This window comes from Lissotriton helveticus, chromosome 3_2 (genome assembly GCF_964261635.1).
Source record: "Lissotriton helveticus chromosome 3_2, aLisHel1.1, whole genome shotgun sequence".
Classification (NCBI taxonomy): Eukaryota; Metazoa; Chordata; class Amphibia; order Caudata; family Salamandridae; genus Lissotriton; species Lissotriton helveticus.
The window spans coordinates 502,585,862-502,606,981 of NC_136062.1; the positions used below are offsets into that span (position 1 = coordinate 502,585,862).

General features: G+C 43.7%; 1 long non-coding RNA gene across 1 annotated transcript; it reads left to right on the plus strand.

The window, feature by feature from the left end:
• The first annotated feature begins 6,221 nt into the window (after positions 1–6,221).
• LOC144826384 (uncharacterized) lies at positions 6,222–19,548 on the plus strand. The gene is made up of 3 exons (XR_013609810.1): positions 6,222–6,234; positions 10,257–10,301; positions 19,536–19,548. It is a non-coding gene; the product is annotated as an uncharacterized LOC144826384 (long non-coding RNA).
• The last annotated feature ends 1,572 nt before the right edge of the window (positions 19,549–21,120 follow it).

The following is a 21,120-nucleotide window of genomic DNA, read 5'->3' on the forward strand; positions in this document are numbered from 1 at the left end:
AAAAAGACATCTTCGATGTACCTTAACCAAATATTGACTTTGTTAGTCCAATGTTCAAAAGACTTACTCCAGAGCACCTGCTCCTCCCACCAGCCTACCATAAGATTGGCATTTCTAGGGGCAAAGCAGGTGCCCATTGAAGTTCCCTGTATTTGCTTATACAGTACACCACTAAAGATGAACACATTTTCCATCAATTAGATATCTATAATTTGAAATAACGTGCGTATGCGCCAATAAATGAATAATCCTGGTTTTCAAAAAGGGTTCACAGACTTTAAGGGAATCTCTGCATCTAATGTTGATGTAGAGGCTTTCAACATCTAAACATACCAACCAATGCTCTTTGCCCCAGAGTATATTCTCAATGTTTTGCCAAAAGTCCTTTGTATCCCTTACATATGATGTTAAATCCCTAAAATACCCTGCCAAGAAGTGGTCTACATAGATCAAAACATTCTCAAATAGGCTGCACTTTCAGGAAACTATTGATCACAGAGGTGCCAAAACGCCTCTGTCCGGTTTTATAATAAGGATAATCCTGGTACCTTGAGTCCCTCACGGGTGAATTGGGGCGCTTCATAAATCCTGATTGATTGATTGATAGAAATCGGAGAAGAGGGCATTAGACAGTGGGATTTAATAACTCCTACAGACATGGAGGCCACTGGAAACACACTGAAGGCATGGATTGAGAACCCCACTAAGTTTGCTCGGTCTCGCCACGTGCCTGTCTCGCTAGACTCTTGGCTGGGGGGTCTGAAGATGTCCGTGTCTTGACTATTGAAGGCTTCCTGCTCTACGACTACAAGCCATTCATTGATCCCTGTACTCATAAGCCTTTTCTAGCCTGTCCATATGATGAACGCAAGAGGCGAAGGAGTACAAAGAAACTCCAGTGCACCGACACACCAGGGCTGTTTGATGGCAATGTTTGGCCCATGGACCAGGGCTGTTTGGTGGCCATGTTTGGCCCATGGACCAGAGCTGTTTGGCGGCCATGTTTGGCCCATGGATCAGGGCTGTTTGATGGACATATTTGGCCCATGCACCAGGGCTGTTTAATGGCCATGTTTGGTCCATGGACCAGGGCTGTTTGATGGCCATGTTTGGCCCATAGACCAGGGCTGTTTGATGGACATCTTTGGCCCATAGACCAGGGCTGTTTGATGGCCATGTTTGGCCCATGGATCAGGGCTGTTTGATGGCCATGTTTGGCCCATGGACCAGGGCTGTTTGGTGGCTATCTTAGTCCTATGGATCAGGGCTGTTTGATGGCCATGTTTGGCCCATTGACCAGGGCTGTTTGATGGCCATGTTTGGCCCATGGACCAGGGCTGTTTGATGGCCATGTTTGGCCCACAGACCAGGGCTATTTGATGGCCATGTTTGGCCCATAGACCAGGGCTGTTTGATGGCCATGTTTGGCCCATAGACCAGGGCTGTTTGATGGCCATGTTTGGCCCATGGACCAGGGCTGTTTGATGGCCCAGTTTGGCCCATAGACCAGGGCTATTTGATGGCCATGTTTGGCCCATAGACCAGGGCTGTTTGATGGCCATGTTTGGCCCATAGACCAGGTCTATTTGATGGCCATGTTTGGCCCATAGACCAGGGCTGTTTGCTGGTCATGTTTGGCCCATAGACCAGGGCTGTTTGATGGCCATGTTTGGCCCATAGACCAGGGCTGTTTGATGGCCATGTTTGGCCCATAGACCAGAGCTGTTTGATGGCCATGTTTGGCCCATGGACCAGGGCTGTTTGATGGCCATGTTTGGTCCATAGACCAGGGCTGTTTGATGGCCATGTTTGGCCCATGGACCAGGGCTGTTTGATGGCCATGTTTGGCCCATAGACCAGGGCTGTTTGATGGCCATGTTTGGCCCATGGACCAGGGCTGTTTGATGGCCATGTTTGGCCCATAGACCAGGGCTATTTGATGGCCATGTTTGGCCCATTGGCCAGGGCTGTTTGATGGCCATGTTTGGCCCATAGACCAGGGCTATTTGATGGCCATGTTTGGCCCATAGACCAGGGCTGTTTGATGGCCATGTTTGTCCCATAGACCAGGGCTATTTGATGGACATGTTTGGCCCATAGACCAGGGCTGTTTGATGGCCATGTTTGGCCCATAGACCAGGGCTATTTGATGGCCATGTTTGGCCCATAGACCAGGGCTGTTTGATGGCCATGTTTGGCCCATGGATCAGGGCTGTTTGATGGCCATGCTTGGCCCATAGACCAGGGCTATTTGATGGCCATGTTTGGCCCATAGACCAGGGCTGTTTGATGGCCATGTTGGCCCATAGACCCGGGCTATTTGATCGCCATGTTTGGCCCATGGACCAGGGCTGTTTGATGGCCATGTTTGGCCCATAGACCAGGGCTGTTTGATGGCCATGTTTGGCCCATAGACCAGGGCTATTTGATGGCCATGTTTGGCCCATGGATCAGGGCTGTTTGATGGCCATCGTTGGCTGAAATACCTGAAGCAATGACAGGCAATGGAGGAGGATGGAGTAGATGGTGTTTGTTTGATGGTTTAAGACCAGAGATGGTCTGAATAATCAAGTGTATGAAGACATTCGAAACCAGCTTTTAATCTGCCACAACTGGTTCATAAATGCCTTCTAGGGTTTGGAATACCTGAGTGTACCAAAGCTGTTAATAGATGCACCATCATATGTCTAATATCTACTTTTAATACTTAGTATATGTTTGTACAAAGGACAGCATTTTGAGGTGAACCCATTGGGAAGAGGGCACAGTGCTTTGTTATCATGATATTTATTTATAATTGCACATTTTGTTGTGTGCTTTGAAGTATGCCCGACTGAGTCAAATGTTTATTTTTTTTTGCAGAGTTTTATATAGCGCGAACTTGACCCGAATCGGGTATCAAAGCACTTTAAATAGCACCAGTTACGTTACATGAGGGCACACATTCATTTTTGTTAGGCACTGGGAGATTAAGTGATTTGCCCAGAATCACACGAGATTTAGCATCATTACCGAGACTCGAACCCAGTTCCCCAGGTCCGATGTCGAGCGCCCTAGCCGTTAGGCTAGGGCGAGTGAAGGTTTTTTTATAGTAAATATTCCTAGGTGCTGGACACACTGAACCAAACAACTAACTGCAGGAGGGTGACACCGTCCCACCAACAGGGTCTGTCCAGTGTGCAGAATCTGAAAAGAAGTGGCTTTGTAATGTCTAACGCTTACAGTACTAAGACTGACACCTGCATCAAAGTGGAGTGCCATCAATCTAATTTCTGCAAGACTTTCTCATCTCTGCTGTGACAGTTTAGATGATATGAGACCCACAAGACTGTGGGACTCTAAAGGGAGGCGGGTTTCTAGCTCTTTTAGGGGACTAAGAGAAATAATCATTCTGAGCCTCCTGCCATATTTATTTGCTCCTGTGTGAGAAAGCTGGAAAGAAATGTCACAGTTTTAGGAATTTCATGCAGTTCCCCCTGCTGATGTGAATTGACCTCAAATGAACTGAAATGTGGGTCCTTTTGTAGCAAGGCACAGAGCATGGGTAAAACACTTTGAACCATCAGATTCCTGAGACACAACGTCAGGAGGTGAGTGATAACTTAAGGGTAGGACAAGTGCCCACTGTTAATCCATGGGAGGTAAACAAGAAGGGAGTAATTGAGGCATTATCCACGTGTCGCTAATGTAAGACTGGCCCTTATACACTTTTGCACGTGGTTGTAATTTACACATATTTTTTTAACAAAGTGAAGACAAATGTTACTCCTTCTTTTTAGACAATTGCAGATATTTAAGTTGAAGAGCTGCTCTCATTTGTAATGAAATGTGAAAATGTGGGATTATGTTTTAAACTTGGTAAAACTTTAAATATTGTAAATGAAAATATAGAACTTCTCTAGCTCTTTATATTATTTTAGTCCAACTCAAAACACTGTAAGATACTTTGCACTACCTAAAATGTTTTTTAGCAGCATAACGTTAAGTAGCACTTGTTATTTTAACCTTTTCTTCTGGGAGTCTTCAAGACGCTATAATTGCCCCCTATGCACTGAACAGATAGTTGAGTTAAATCTTGTTTCTTTGAGTTGTAAGATTGTAAGGTGGTTAATGTTGTCATTCTCTGGGTAATGTTAAAAGCTGAGCAGATGTTACCAATATTTTCTAACTGGATGTATAGGAATAATGAAAATGCAAATGATCATGTGGTTATTTTAATGTTTTCCTTGCATAATTGGAATAATATCAAACATGAATAAACAGAAACTGGACAACGTTTAGTTTATTTGTAAAGCACCCGCACACTCCTTGGGGAATTGTGGCGCTTGATACCAGATGTTTATTGCTTAGTAAAAGACTGCTGGCAGCAAGGCAGACATTAACAAATGGAACTCATCCCTGTTATAAGTTATGTTACTTCACATGTTGTTTAATTCACTTGAAAAGCTCATCATGTGACTGAATGTATTTCCACCTTTGATTTATTCCTTCACCCAATGGTACAGATGTGCACATCCAAAATGTAATCAAATATTTCAACCCCCAGAAGTTACTAAAACATGAAAGACACAGAAATGGAAGAGTGAAAGACTCTGGAATGGAAACGTTTAATTTGAACCCCCCTCCTGAATGTGAACCTGTAAAGTTGAGTATAAGGAGCTCTTAGGCGAAGGGGAACTCATATCACGTGACGCTGCTGGCATAGTTCACATCCATGTCTGGTTCCTGAAAACCTCAGACATCATCCCTATTGCACCAAGACTCTGTGAGTTGCCTCGACCCCGGCCCTCTATGTTTCACCTCTTTTGGCCGCTGTTTCCTCATCTCCATCTGGGCTTCTGACATCATCGAGGGGCGACAAAACAACGTCTCAGAAGGGATCATTTTGGAGCAAAAGACTCAACGCTCTATATCTGTATGGGTTGAATGATGACATTGAAATGAAATAGTTTCAATGAAATATGAGTGAACTTTGAAGAATATAAACCTATTATGGTCAATTTATTATAAACAAGGAGGCATCAACATAATAATGTGACTAATGCAATCTGAAGTTACATCACGTTCTGAGTGTTTTTTAGTTGTTCTGTGAAAAGTAACATGAGACTAATGACACCAGCACGCCATAGAGATTGGGTAGTAAACTGATATGTTGTCATGTTATGTCACAGCTTTTATAAAGCGCACAGCTGCCGCAGCAAAGGGGCGTCCCAGCACTAACTTTAGCAGAAGTTGAGGGGATACTGGAAGAAACAGGGCCTATAGGATAGGAAAAAGATGAGTTGTAATGGCTTTGCGAAATGCTGTGTGGTTGGTAGTGCTGCGGATGTGCATCAAGAGAGAGCTTCAGAGCTTTGCAGTCAGGACGTGGAAGGAGTCCTGCTAGCTCTTTCCTGTCCCAAGGGACAGCGGCCAAATGCTGGCCCATGGATCATAGTAGGTATGTAGCGTGAGAGCAGGTTCGCCAGGATATCTGGGGAAGCAAGATTCATGATGTTTTGGGAAATGCATTTTGCCAGAGGCGGCCAATGTGGTCTGCGGATGGCGTTGGTCGTAGGTCATGTTCTTAGAAGGCCTAGTAGGATTCTGGCAACCGCGTTCTGATCCCTTTGCAGAAGTAGAATTTCAGCCTTATTAGCCCCCAGGTACAGTGAACTGGCGTAGTCCGGCCTAGACATGATGGAGGCTTGGATGATGACTTTGCGGACTTTGGGATAAGAAAAACAACAGTGGTTTGAGCCCTCGCAGGAGTCCAAAGCAGGTCCCAGATACGTTTTTAGTCTGAACTTAAGTTAAACTGAGACAAAAGTCTGACTTTACTACTTATAATTGTACTTTGTGAATACTGAACGTCTCAGTTTACCATTGTGAATCGCGCCCTAGGTTTCCATTGATGAGTATTGATGTAAATGATTCAGAGAATGTACAGAATTTGACATTTTGTGTATTTTTTTTATTTGTTTAGTTTCTTATGAGTTCTTTTAATAGATTCATATGCTACGTATAAGTGACGTTAAGAGCGGGGATCATATTGTGGTGCTTGGTTGTACCACAGCATATTCCTGTTGATGTAGTAATTCCTGTAACTTCAAACTTTTTTGATCGATTTCCAAACGTTGTCGATTGAAGGGACACATTTACTTACAGTACTGTGCTGTAATGATTTATGTACTGTGTTATTGTGTTGTTGTTAATGTTTCTCCTCTTTTGCTCCTTTGGTAGGGCGGCCTTCTGGTAAGTACAGCCCCTTGTCTCTATTAGTTTTTATTTACTAAGTTATAATTATTCCTGGGTTCTTCCCATATTTTTATAGATGTTCCTGGTAAGACTATCTCGCCATAGAGCTTCATTTGTTTTAATGTTCTGATCACTCTATATATTTTTCCTATTTTTACGGGTGTTCCCAGACTTTCCCTTTGCTGTGGTGGGGTTTTTATAGTTGGGTTCTTCCCAGACACACCATTTAAAATGTCTCTTCTGTATCAGTAGCTCTATCAAGTCCTGCACACAGCACCAGCTCCCCGTCTTTCAGTTATACCATATAAGACTTTACCCTTTTGGGCCTAAGTTCAACCGCTAACAATTTGTATATTTTATAACTTTCCTTGTATGACAGTTGTTTTTCCTGATTAGAGCATATTCTGCCCTGTTGGTAATACAATTAGTAGTGCTTTAGCTGCATTCAGGGTCCTCGCTACCTGTAGACCTCCGGGCCCACACTTACTAAGCCTTTGCGTATCCCTTGCATTTCTTAGTGTTAGGCGTTCTATGGTTGGAGCATGTGGATTCCCCGGCATCCACCTAAGGATTTAAAGCAACTCCAGACTTACTAAGGGGCACATTATCAAGCGGCAGCGATAATTATGGCTTGTTGCTCTAAGTCAGAACTTATTTATCACCAGCTATCACTGGGAATTATCGCCATTCTATCGCTGTATTAACAACGAATAGTGCAATGGCGATAATTTTCCAGCGATAGCTGTGTTTTCCATGGAACATCGCTGGTTTTCCATCAATGTTCCATGGAAAACGGCGATAATCTTGCTGATATTACCCTGTGGTTGTATCAGCATAATCCACTCCCATTGTTAGGTATAGGTAAGTCAGCATTTTAGCAGACGTTAGTTTTTGGCGAAAATTGTGGTTTTGCTAAAAACTAACGTCTGATAAAATGTGTGGGCCTCTTTGCGATGTACATTTAGTGATATTTTGCAAGGTAGTCTGTCAGAGGTACGTCCAATGACGCCCACTTTGCATCTCATTAGAGATGCAAAGCGAGGCGTCAGGGAAAACGTGTGCTAACATGCGCTAAAGCAAGTTAGCGCCACCTTGTAAATTGGGCGATAAAAATATCGCAGCTTTAGCAGCAAAAAGTGCTGCTAAAGCAGCGATACTGCCCTTGGTATTATGCCCCTAAGCTTGCAAAGCTGGAATTGTGTGAAATTAGTATGTCTACTTAGTATGATTAGGAGAAATATGTTTATTTGTTCTCATTACTTCCTCTTTCTATGCGTAATGCTTTCTGCATCCGTCATCTGTTTTAGTACTGCAATTTGTTTGCATTTCAAATTGCAACCTGTACCCATTACTTCATGTAAGGTTTTCTATCACTGTTAAAGTGTATCCCGTGATTTAAAAAAATCTCAATAAATGTGTAAATTCTATCGTTTGCTATTTCCTAATATTATGGCTGACATGCTGGCGACGTTCATTGCCGCTTAGGCTGGATACCCTCCTCCTTCATGGGATGATGCAAGTATAATTGTATTTAAAAAGAAAGACAAACCCTCCCATCCTCCAGGGTCTTATCGACCTATTTCGCTTATTAATGTAGATGCGAAATTATATTCTAAAATTCTTGCGAATCGGTTAATTCAGGTCGTGCCACCACTAGTTTCTGATCAACAACATGGCTTTCTCCCGGGACGTGGTACGATCAATCATATACATCGTGTTGTTGCAGTTTTAGATTATGCCGCGGTCACTCATGAGAATGTTGGATTGGTATTTTTAGATGCTGAAAAAGCTTTTGATCGCGTTGCATGGGCATTTTTATGGGCAATTATGGTTAAAATGGGGTTTGGACCTAGTTTCATATACGCTATACAAGTTATGTATAGAACTCCAAGGGCCAAGATATGCCTGTCAGGTCAGGAATCTGCATATGTCAATATCACTCGGGGCACACGGCAGGGCTGCCCATGCTCGCCATTACTATTTGCTATCTATATTGAACCCCTGCTACAGCTGCTGACGACATCTCAACGTATACAATCTATGGTGCTGCCTGGCGGCAGTATTCGTGTGTTAGCTTATGCTGAGGACGTTGCCGTTATATCATCTGATCCCGAATCAGCATTACTCGAGAATGAAAATATAACACAAGAGTTTGGTAATGTGTCGGGATATAAATTTAATACACTGAAAACTCAGGTCATCTGCTCAACAGGGCTTTGTCATAATGATTGTCGTGTTACTCCCGAGGCTAAATATCTCGGCATTAAAATCAGGTTGTCACTTCAAGAGTTGGTTACGGTGAATTGGACAGACATGTTACATTCTGTTAAAAATCAGCTTGAAAAACTTGAATGCCTGCATTTGTCGTTGATTGGGAGACGTAATGTCCTCAAAATGTCTATCTTGCCTAAAGTGCTGTACTATTTTCGGTCAGTACCATTGGAGGTATCTGCTATACAATTGAAGAAATTTCAATCCATAGTGGATAGGTTTCTATGGGGTTGGAAATCTTCGCGCAGAGCTTCTAAATATATGACACTTCCGCTTCTGCGCGGTCGGTGGGGCGTTCCAAACTTTGCGTTATATTATTTGGCTTATCTTGTGCAAAATATTAAATACTCTGTGACTGGGGGGACTCCACCTGTATTTGAGAGCCCAGATATTTTCTCCCTACTACTCGGTCCTCAACCACGACAAATGTTGCTTCGCTTTTTAGAACCTAGCTATTACAAAAGAACCAGATTCAAACTAGTATTAGCGGCTTTTAAAGGATGGCGTTTAACCTGCAAAATCATTGGCCTGGGACGTATTAACTTTTATGCTCCATGCAACTCCACAGAATTATTTCCGCCAATATTCTGGGATCGTTCGATGCGCATATGGGGGAGAAAGGCATCTTATCTTTTGGTTCTATGTTTAAAGATGGTATAATGGTCTCATTTCACGAGTTGAGAGATAAATATACTGTCCCTCAACATGATTTTTTTAAGTATTTACAGCTACGCGATTTCATCTTTAAACACCAAAGTATTTTACCTCTAGGTCCTAATGATTTTATTGAAATTCTAAAAAATCCGTCACGGATAGGGAATTTGTATAATTATTTGCTGAATCCATATCAGGACGATATGGGGTTACATGAGTCTAAATGGTGCATTAGATTGGGTACTCTTGTAGTACCCTTGCAAGATTCTATTAATACGGCCGCTAAAATCATTCTATCTGCCAATTTACGATCACAGCATTACAAAACTTTATTTAATCTTTATCATACACCTTTTAAAATGATGAAATGGGTAATGCCAATAACGGGAAATGTTTTAGGTGTCAATCCGATATGGCAGATATTGTACATATTTTTTCTGATTGTGCAGTGTTAAAACCTTTTTTTACATCTATTGAGAATTTTCTGTCGCATATTTTAAACTGCGATGTGCTAATCTCTCGAGAGTTGATTATATTTGGATTATCTAATGACACTGATTCTTTTTTAGGATAGCATAAAAATAGATATCTTATATTTATGACTATGGCCGTAGCTCGCCTATGCAACTCCTCAATGTGGTTGAAATTGGAAGCACCGGCATATGAAATGTGGCAGGCAAAATTCTTTAATGTTTTTTATTTAGAATATAATCTATACCGCATTAAATCTCTTAGGAAAATGCGAAGGGGGATTAAAATTTGGCAGGCCATGATTGATCATTTTGGCCCGGTAGAATAATTATTTGATTAATTGTTTATGATTGTATTTTATTCTTTTTGTTTATTTGTATAATATGCTTTGTATATTAACGTCCCTCTTGGCTTTGTTGTATTCTGTACTTGGCTTTGAACTGAACTAATAAAAAAAAAAATCAAAATCAAATTGCAACCTGTACCCATTACTTCATGTAAGGTTTTCTATCACTGTTAAAGTGTATCCCGTGATTTAAAAAAAATCTCAATAAATGTGTAAATTCTACTTTTCTACCATGTTCTCTGGCTTTTACTTAACACTGTTTTCTCCTTGCTCCCAGGGTGCAGCAAGTGGAGCAGCTGGCGCTGGTGGAGCTGGTGGAGTGGTAAGTTTGACTATACAATTCTCTAACTTGATAATTAGACTTTACAATCACTATAATCCTGATAATAAAACATTGAGAAATAAAACGTAAAGGATAATAAAATAAATGTGCCATCTGCAAAGAAAGTATATAAACTCAAAGGTCCATCGAATATGAATGCTAAAGGTTTTTCACCGAATGGATGATTTCACGATCTACCAATGTATCATTTTTAGGACAAGACTATGACTCAAATCAAATATAACTCAGCCTTTACAAGACCACAAACAAAAACATTCAAAAACGTAAAAGCTTTGAGAGACTCTTTAGGAAAATAAAACATTGATTTTTCAATAATAAGGGAAGCTAAAAGGGGATCATCAGGAAGCACTCCCAAATACAGGTCCTTTCATAAACAAATGGCTCATATATAAATCCAAGTGATACATATTTGTGGAAGTCCACTCAAAGGAAGAAAGTGTTCCTAAGTACCTTATAGTTATAATTATGACACTTGCAAGTATCAGTCCAATCAGAAGTGGACAGGACATCAATGGTTCAGGACATAAAACTATCCACAGGGCACAAAGAATCTTTATGCCAACATCGGGCAGATCCCAATTAAATGGAGATAACAATAAATGAGAAGCACAGAGATACATGATTAACGCACACCACCACACACATACGATAAGGATCACTGACAGAATATCAGAAATAAAATATTGTGTGGGCAGAATATTTTGTCAGAAATATCGAGGCTCAAAATATCAAGAAGGTAAGTGAAAGAATTTAAGTTTGGATTTACTATGCTTAACTCATCATCTACATACCTTGAAGATATATCCTCTAGATACATATATGTGGAGTTATTTATGTAAAAACATGACCTACTTATAGAAACTTACCTTTTAAATATACTTGACATGATATTTTTACCCGCTACAAATTGGTGTGGATATTCTCTCTAAACACCGTGCAATAAGTTACCCCCGCCGCACAATATAAGTAAATCACATTTTACTTAGAAGTTCCAGAATAATCTCTGTAAAGGAGGCCAGTTATATCTATATATCTATATATCTATTCACTGAAAAAAACATAGATTAGAGGGACGTTATAGTTAGGCTCAGCTAACTCTCTCGTGCAATACCACAAAAATTTAGCAGTAATAGTTACATGAGCTAACTATAACTTACACCCCAGCAATGCACTGGTTATGACCTCACATATTACAACAGTCAGGACATAGTGACATCACTGATGACATCTCAAATGACATCACTGATTACATAACTGTTGACATCATCTAGTAAGTGTAAGTATTTTCTAAGAGTTTATGATTGTTTAACAGATATGCTAACCTACTGAAAATGTTAAATTAGTATACTATGGGTGGGCACAACTACTGAGTGATACTATTTGTAACATATATTATGTGAGTGTCTGTGTGAGTGTATGTATCCTTTTGTGTATGGGTGCTGATGAATGGGTGTACAAGTAGGTCTGTGAGTATCTGTGTGGGTGAGTGAGTTGTTTTGTGAGCTGCTTTATTCGTGAGTGAGTGGGCGTGTCAGTGGCAGTATGGGTGAGTAAGTGTTAGGATGAGTGGCTCTATTGGTGGATAAGTGGTCATGTAGTGACTGAACAAGATAGTGAGTGGGTGTCTGAATGGCTGTATTGTATGAGTGAGTGATTGGGTTTGTAAGTATGCTGGAGAGCTACATGGGTGAGTTAATGGCTGTTTGAGTGAGTTTTTGGGTAAGTAAGTTGGTGTGTGATTGGCTGTTTTTGGATATTGAGTGTCTGTGTGAATGGCTGTATGGTTGAGTGTGCAGATGTGTGGCAGCTTGTATAGATTTCTGAATGGATATTTAAGTGGGTGTGTGAGTTGCTTGTATGGGTGAGTGAGTGTCTGTGTTCAGAAGCTGTATGGGTGAGTGAGTTTGTAGGTAGATACGTTATTGTGTGAGTAGCTGTATGGGTGAGTAATTGGCACCGTGACTTATCATATGAGTGAATGACTGGTTACATGAGTAGCTGTATGGGTAATTGAATTGTTTTGTGAGTGACTGTACAGTTGAGTGAGTGTGTGAGCGGCTTTATGGAGGATTGAGTTTGTATGTAAGTACTGGTAAGGGTCTTTAAATGAGTATTTGAATGGTTGTGCCGATATGTGAGTGGGCGTACAAGAGGTTGTATGAGGGTGTGAGTGGGTGTATGAGTGTGTGGTTTTGTGGATTATAGAGTACCAGAGGGTCTTACAAGAAAAACAATGAATTTGTGGTGTGTGAAACCAGACAAAAGTCGCCCTTTCAAGCTGTCCTAAAGAGAAAAAGTATTCAGTGACACCCTGATGGATGATCAAAGATACCCATCAGTCACCATTCGGAACCAGCCTTCATCATTTGGGTTTCTTCCAAAACCATCTACCTAGGTGTGTTGTTCTCAAACAGAAGGAGACAAAGATGTTGATAGTTCCCTACAGTTAAGAAAACAGGTAGTATGATGTACCACTTCTCGAGGTAAGTGGGAGGTGAAGTGTAAGATAACTGATGGAGTGCTGTGCAATAAACTAGGTGAAAGAAATGAAAAAAAGTGTATTTAAAATTGGATGAGGGAGTACAGAACAGAATTTATTCGGGTGATACTCACTCCTCCAACATTAAAAAATTTGTTAAGACGGTTTAAGAAATGAGCTGTCTAGAAATGGAACCAAGTCAACATGTTTCAGCAATTGGTGGACATGTTTGTCCTTGCTTTCTTCAGGACCTTACAACAAATTGGTGCTACTGCAAGTTAAAATACAAATAATAAATGACAACAAAAAACAGAGTTCAGTAGCTCAGGAGTAGAGTTAAGCACCGCTCTATCCGTCGGTACTTATGAGCCGGCGTCTGAACCGACTCACTCATATGATAAGAACCGACTGGTTCAGATGCCGGCTCAGAAGTACCGACGGATAGAGCGGTGCTTCACTCTACTCCTGAGCCACTGCCAGGTGGGGTGAGGTCTTCACTCCTTACAAGTTATGTGAACGACATAACCTGTAAAGAACAAGACAAGACGCTTCACCTAGAGACTGCAGGTGAAATCAGTACTTGTCTCTGAACTCTGTTTTTGTTGTCACTTATTATTTGTATTTTAACTTGCAGTAGCACCAATTTGTTGTAAGGTCCTGAAGAAAGCAAGGACAAACATGTCCGCCAATTGCTGAAACATGTTGACCTGGTTCCATTTCTAGACAGCTCATTTCTTAAACTGTCTTAACAAATTTTTTAATGTTGGAGGAGTGAGTATCACCCGAATAAATTCTGTTCTATACTCCCTCATCCAATTTTAAATACACTTTTTTTCATTTCTTTCACCTAGTTTATTGCACAGCACTCCATCAGTTATCTTACACTTCACCTCCCACTTACCTCGAGAAGTGGTACATCATAATACCTGTTTTCTTAACTGTAGGGACCTATCAACATCTTTGTCTCCTTCTGTTTGAGAACAACACACCTAGGTAGATGGTTTTGGAAGAAACCCAAATGATGAAGGGCGGTTCCAAATGGTGACTGCTGGGTATCTTTGATCATCCATCAGGGTGTCACTGAATACTTTTTCTCTTTAGGACAGCTTGAAAGGGCGACTTTTGTCTGGTTTCACACACCACAAATTCATTGTTTTTCTTGTAAGACCCTCTGGTACTCTGTTGTTGTTAGGTACAGTATGGGGATGTTCCCAGAGCTTGGTCTATAAATATTCCCTCGGGTCCCATCTCATCATTGTTTTGTTGTTGTTTTGTGGATTATGTCAACAGTGATGTCATTTGAGATGTCATCGTGTCACTGAGTGATCTAATATGTGAGTTCATTAGCAGTGCATTGCTGGTGCATTAGATATAGTTAGCTCAGGTAAGTATAACTGCTGAATTTTATGGTTTTTCAGCATTGAATTCTGAACTATAATGTCCCTATAACCTTAAATTTTTTCACTGAATTTCTATGATTTGTAAATTCTATTTCATAATTATAACTTCACTGTAACCTTTGTTTTTTTTAAAGTGAAATTGTAAGGTTTTTCAAATCCTATTTCCTATCTGTAAGATCCCTGTACTCATAAGCATTTTATAGCCTGCCCATATGATGAACGCAAGAGGCGAAGGAGTACAAAGGAGCTCCAGTGCACCGACACACCAGGGCTGTTTGATGGCCATGTTTGGCCCATGGACCAGGGCTGTTTGGTGGCCATGTTTGGCCCATGGATCAGGGTTGTTTGATGGCCATCTTTGGCCCATGGATCAGGGCTGTTTGATGGCCACGTTTGGCCCATGGATCAGGGCTGTTTGATGGCCATGTTTGGCCCATGGATCAGGGCTGTTGATGGCCATGTTTGGCCCATGGATCAGGGTTGTTTGATGGCAATGTTTGGCCCATGGATCAGGGCTGTTTGATGGCCATGTTTGACCCATGTACCTGAAGCAATGACAGGTAATGGAGGAGAATGCAGTAGATAGTGTTTGTTTGATGGTTTAAGACCAGAGATGGTCTATATAATCAAGTGTATGAAGAAATTCTAACCAAGATTTTAATCTGCCACAACCGGCTCATAAACGTCTCCAAGGGTTTGGACTACCTGAGTGTACAGAAGCTGTTAATAGACGCGCCATCATGTGTCTAATATCTACCTTTAATACTTTGTACATATTTGTACTAAGAACAGCATTTTAAGGTGAACCCATTTGGAAGAGGGCATAGTGCATTGTTATCATAATATTTATTTATAATTGCACATTTTGTTGTGTGCTTTGTAGGATGCATAACTGAGTCAAAGGAAGTGACAGATTTTTTTTATAGTAAATAGTCCTAGGTGCTGGACACACTGAGCCTAACAACTAACAGCAGGAGGGTGTCACCGTCCCACCAACAGGGTCTGTCCAGTGTGCAGAATCTGAGAAGAAGTGGCTTTGCAATGTTTAACGTTTACTCTACTAAGACTGACACCAGCATCAAAGTGTGTTGCCATCAATCTAATTTCTGCAAGACTTTCTCCTTTCTGCTGTGACAGTTTGCTGGTTTGAGACCCACACGACTGTTGGTCCCTAAAGTGAGGTGGGTTTGTAGCGCTTTTAGGGGTCTAAGAGAAATAATCATTCTGAGCCTCCTTCCATATTTATTTGCTCCTGTGCGAGAAAACTGGAAAGAAATGTCACAAGTTTAGGAATTTCATGGAGTCCCCCCTGCTCATGTGAATTGACCTCAAATGAACTGAGATGGACAGTAAAACATGTGGGTCCTTATGTAGCAAGGCCCAGAGCATGGGTAAAACACATTTAACCATCAGGTTCCTGAGACACAACATCAGGAGGTGAGTGATAACTTAAGGATAGGGCAAGTGCCCACAGTTAATACATGTGAAGTGAATGAAAAGGGTGTAATTGGGGCAGTTGAATTATCCATGTGTCGCTAATGTAAGGTTGGTCCCTATACGCTTTTACAAGTGGTTGGACTTTCCACATTTTTTTTAACAAAGTGAAGACAAGTGTTACTCCTTCTTTTTATATAATTGCAGATATGTAAGTTGTAGAGCTGCTTTCATTTGTAATGTAATGTGAAAATGTGGGATTAAGGCAAATCCATCTACGCCCGTCCGCGCCTGGCCCGCGCCCAGTGCCAGGACCCCTGGCCCCCACCAACTCAAGATGACCCGACAGACCTACGACGCCGCTGCCCTCAACGCACTCAATGCCGGCCGGCACCCCACCTGCTGCCGGGCCAGCCCGAAACGCACTCACGGACCCTTCACCTGCAGAACCTGCAAGTTCACCTGCCTCCGAACCGGCACCGCGGCCGCCATGCCAAGCACCAGCAGCAACCACCTGAAGTGCATCCTACTCAACACCCGCTCCGTCCACAGACACGCCGTGGAACTCTGGAACCTCCTCGACACAACATCACCAGACATCACCTTCCTCACGGAAACCTGGATGAACGCCTCATCAGCCCCGGACATCACCATCGCCATCCCGGACGGGTACAAGATCATCAGGAAGGACCGCGTCAACCAGACCGGAGGAGGCATCGCCATCATCCACAAGAACACCATCCGCATCACGACCGACTCCAACGACACCTTCGCCGCCGCCGAGCACCTCCACTTCCAGATTCACACCGACCCAAAGACGACCCTCAGAGGCACCCTCATCTACAGACCCCCGGGACCGCGCACACAATTCAGCGAAGACATCACGGACTTCATCAGCCCGCACGCCCTCCCCTCCGCCGACTACATCCTCCTAGGGGACCTCAACTTCCACCTGGAAAACAACAAGGACCGCAACACCGCCGCCCTGCTGGACAACCTCGCCAACCTCGGACTCAAGCAACTGGTGAACACCCCCACCCACTACGCCGGCCACACGCTTGACCCCATCTTCTCATCCAGCAAGCACATCACCTTCAGCCACTCCACCGGACTTCACTGGACCGACCATAGCTGCGTCCACTTCAGCTTCAGAAAAATCACAACCCACCACCACCCGCAACAGGTTCCTCACAGGAGCTGGAGCAAGATCACCGCCGACCAGCTCACCACCTCCCTCAGCCAGAACCCACCTGCCAGCACAACGGACCCCAACGAAGCAGCCCTCAACTTCACGCAGTGGCTGACCACCTGCACCGACGACCTCGCACCACTGAAGAACCCTCCCAGCAGATCCAGAAGCAAGAGGGCCCCCTGGTTCAACGACGAACTCAAGGACTCCAAGGAGACCTGACGCACCCTCGAAAAAGCCTGGCTCCTGGACCAGACCACTGACAACATGACCGCCCTCAAGCGCCACCTGCAAGCACCACCAGCTCATCCGCACCACCAAGAAGAAATCACTGAAGGAGCAACTGGACAACAACGCCCACGACAGCAAGGAACTCTTCAGCATCGTCAAGCAGTTCTCAATCCCCAGCACCGGCAACAACGACATCACCCCTTCACAAGATCTCTGTGACTCTCTCGCATCGTTCTTCCACCGCAAGATCACCGACATCCACAACAGTTTCGACACACAATCCACGCACCCAACCGTCGAACCAACGCACACCACCACCACCCTCCGCACCTGGACCACAGTGACCACCGAAGACACAGCCTGCACGATGAACACCATCCACTCCGGCTCTCCAACCGACCCCTGCTCCCACCCCGTCTTCAACAAGGCCGACTCCATCATCGCACCCCAACTCCGAGACGTCATCAACACCTCCTTCAACACCGCCACCTTCCCGGAGAGCTGGAAGCATGCCGAGCTCAGCGCCCTACTGAAGAAACCCACAGCGGACACCACCGACCTCAAAAACTTCCGCCCCATCTCGCTCCTCCCTTTCCCTGCCAAAGTCATCGAGAAGATCGTCAACAGACAGCTTGCCGCCTTCCTCGAGACGAACGGATCCCTCGACCCCTCGCAGTCCGGTTTCAGAGCCAACCACAGCACCGAGACCACCCTCATCGCAGCCACCGACGACATCTGAACCCTGCTCGACAACGGGGAAACAGCAGTACTCATCCTTCTGGACCTCTCTGTAGCGTTCGACACTGTCTGCCACCGCACACTAGTCCAACGCCTCAACAACACTGGCATCCAAGAGAAGGCACTGGAGTGGGTCATCTCGTTCCTCGCCGGAAGAACACAGAGAGTCCGCCTCCCCCCGTTTCGATCCGAGGCCACCGAAGTCATCTGCGGCGTCCCTCAAGGCTCATCACTCAGCCCCACCCTCTTCAACGTCTACATGAGACCTCTTGCTGCCATCGCACGCCAACACAACCTCAACATCATCTCCTACGCCGACGACACCCAGCTGATCCTCTCCCTCACCAGAGATCCCGACACCGCCAGAACCAGCCTACACGAAGGGATGAAAGACGTCGCCGAGTGGATGAAGAACAGCTGCCTGAAACTGAACTCAGACAAGACGGAAGTCCTCATCCTGGGACCATCGTCCGCCGCCTGGGATGACTCCTGGTGGCCCCCAGCCCTGGGCACCGCTCCCAAGCCAACAGACCACGCACGCAACCTGGGCTTCATCCTGGACTCCTCCCTCTCGATGACCAGACAAGTCAACGCCGTCTCCTCATCTTGCTTTCACACCCTTCGCATGCTTCGCAAAATCTTCCGATGGATCCCGACCGAAACCAGGAAGATGGTCACTCAGGCCCTTGTCACCAGCCGACTGGACTACGGAAACACCCTCTACGCCGGTACCACAGCCAAGCTACAGAAGAAACTCCAACGCATCCAGAACGCCTCCGCCCGACTCATCCTGAACATCCCCCGACGCAGCCACGTCTCGGGCCACCTGAGGGACCTGCACTGGCTCCCCGTCAACAAGAGGATCACGTTCAGGCTCCTCACCCACACACACAAGTCTCTCCATGACCTCGGCCCCAAGTACCTCAACGACCGCCTGACCTTCTACACGCCCACCCGCCAGCTACGGTCCACTAGCCTCGCCCTCGCTACCGTACCACGCATCCGAAGAGCCACCGCCGGAGGCAGATCCTTCTCCTACCTGGCGGCCAAGACATGGAACTCCCTCCCCATCCACATTCGGCTGACCCAGGACCACCTCGCCTTCAGGAGACAACTCAAGACCTGGCTGTTCGAGCAGTAGCGGACCCCTTCCCCCAAACGCCTTCAGACCATTCCAGGTGAGTAGTGCGCTATACACATGTTATGATTGATTGATTGATTGATTGACTTTGGGATAAGAAAAACAACAGTGGTTTGAGCCCTCGCAGGAGTCCAAAGCAGGTCCCAGATACTTTTTTAGTCTGAACTTAAGTTAAACAGAGGCAAAAGTCTGACTTTACTACTTGTAAATGCCCTTTGTGAATATCGAATTTCGCAGTTTACCTTTGTGAATCGGGCCCTAGGTTTTCATTGATGAGTATTGATGTAAGTGAGTCAGAGAATGTACAGAATGTGACATTTTGTGTTATTTTTTTATTTGTTTAGTTTCATATGAGTTATTTTAATAGATTGATATGCTATGTATATATGACATTAAGAGTGGAGATCATATTGTGGTGCTTGGTTGTACGACGGCATATTCCTGTTGATATAGTAATTTCTGTAACTACAAACTTTTTTGATCGATTTCCAAACATTGTCGATTGAAGGGACACATTTACTTCCAGTACTGTGCTGTAATGATTTATGTACTGTGTTATTGTGTTGTTGTTAATGTTTCTCCTCTTTTGCTCCTCTGGTAGGGCGGCCTTCTGGTAAGTACAGCCCCTTGTCTCTATTAGTTTTTATTTACCAAGTTATAATGAATCCTGGGTTCTGCCCATATTGTTATAGATGTTCCTGGTAAGACTATCTCGCCATAGAGCTTCATTTGTTTTAATGTTCTGATCACTCTATATATTTTTCCTATTTTTACGGGTGTTCCCAGACTTTCCCTTTGCTGTGGTGTTTTTTTATAGTTGGGTTCTTCCCAGACACACCATTTGAAATGTCTCTTCTGTATCAGTAGCTCTACCAAGTCCTGCACACAGCACCAGCTCCCCGTCTTTCAGTTATACCATATAAGACTTTACCCTTTTGGGCCTAAGTTCAACCGCTAACAATTTGTATATTTTATAACTTTCCTTGCATGACAGTTGTTTTTCCTGATTAGAGCATATTCTGCCCTGTTGGTAATACTATTAGTAGTGCTTTAGCTGCATTCAGGGTCCTCTCGACCTGTAGACCTTCGGGCCCACAATTACTAAGCCTTTGCATATCCCTTGCATTTCTTAGTGTTAGGCTTACCATGGATGGAGCATGTGCGTTCCCCGGCATCCACCTAAGGATTTAAAGCAATTCCAGACTTACTAAGGGGCACTTTATCAAGCAGCAGTGATAATTATGGCTTGTTGCTCTAAGCCAGAACTTATTTATTGCCAGCTATCACTGGGAATTATCGTCATTCTATCGCTGTATTAACAACGAATAGTGCAATGGCGATAATTTTCCAGCGATAGCGGTGTTTTCCATGGAACATCGCTGGTTTTCCATCGATGTTCCATGGAAAACGGCGATAATCTTGCTGATATTACCCTGTGGTCGTATCACCATAATCCACTCCCATTGTTAGGTATAGGTAAGTCAGCACTTTATCAGACGTTAGTTTTTGGTGAAAATCGTGATTTTGCTAAAAACTAACGTCTGATAAAATGTGTGGGCCTCTTTGAGATGTACATTTAGTGATATTTTGCAAGGTAGTCTGTCAGTGGTACGTCCAATGACGCCCACTTTGCATCTCATTAGAGATGCAAAGCGAGGCGTCAGGGAAAACGTGTGCTAACATGCGCTAAAGCAAGTTAGCGCCACCTTGTAAATTGGGCGATAAAAATATCGCAGCTTTAGCGGGAAAAATGCAGCTAAAGCAGCGATACTGCCCTTGTTATTATGCCTCTAAGCTTGCAAAGCTGGAATTGTGTGAAATTAGTATGCCTACTTAGTATGATTAGGAGAAATATGTTTATTTTGTCTCATTACTTATGCGTAATGCTTTCTGCATCCGTCATCTGTTCTAGTACTGCAATTTGTTTGCATTTCAAATTGTAACCTGTACTCATTACTTCATGTAAGGTTTTCTATCACTGTTAAAGTGTATCCCGTGATTTAAAAAAAATCTCAATAAATATGTAAATTCTACTTTTCTACCATTTTCTCTGGCTTTTACTTAACACTGTTTTCTCCCTGCTCCCAGGGTGCAGCAGGTGGAGCAGCTGGCGCTGGTGGAGCTGGTGGAGTGGTAAGATTGACTATACAACTCTCTAACTTGACAATCAACTTTACAATCACTAT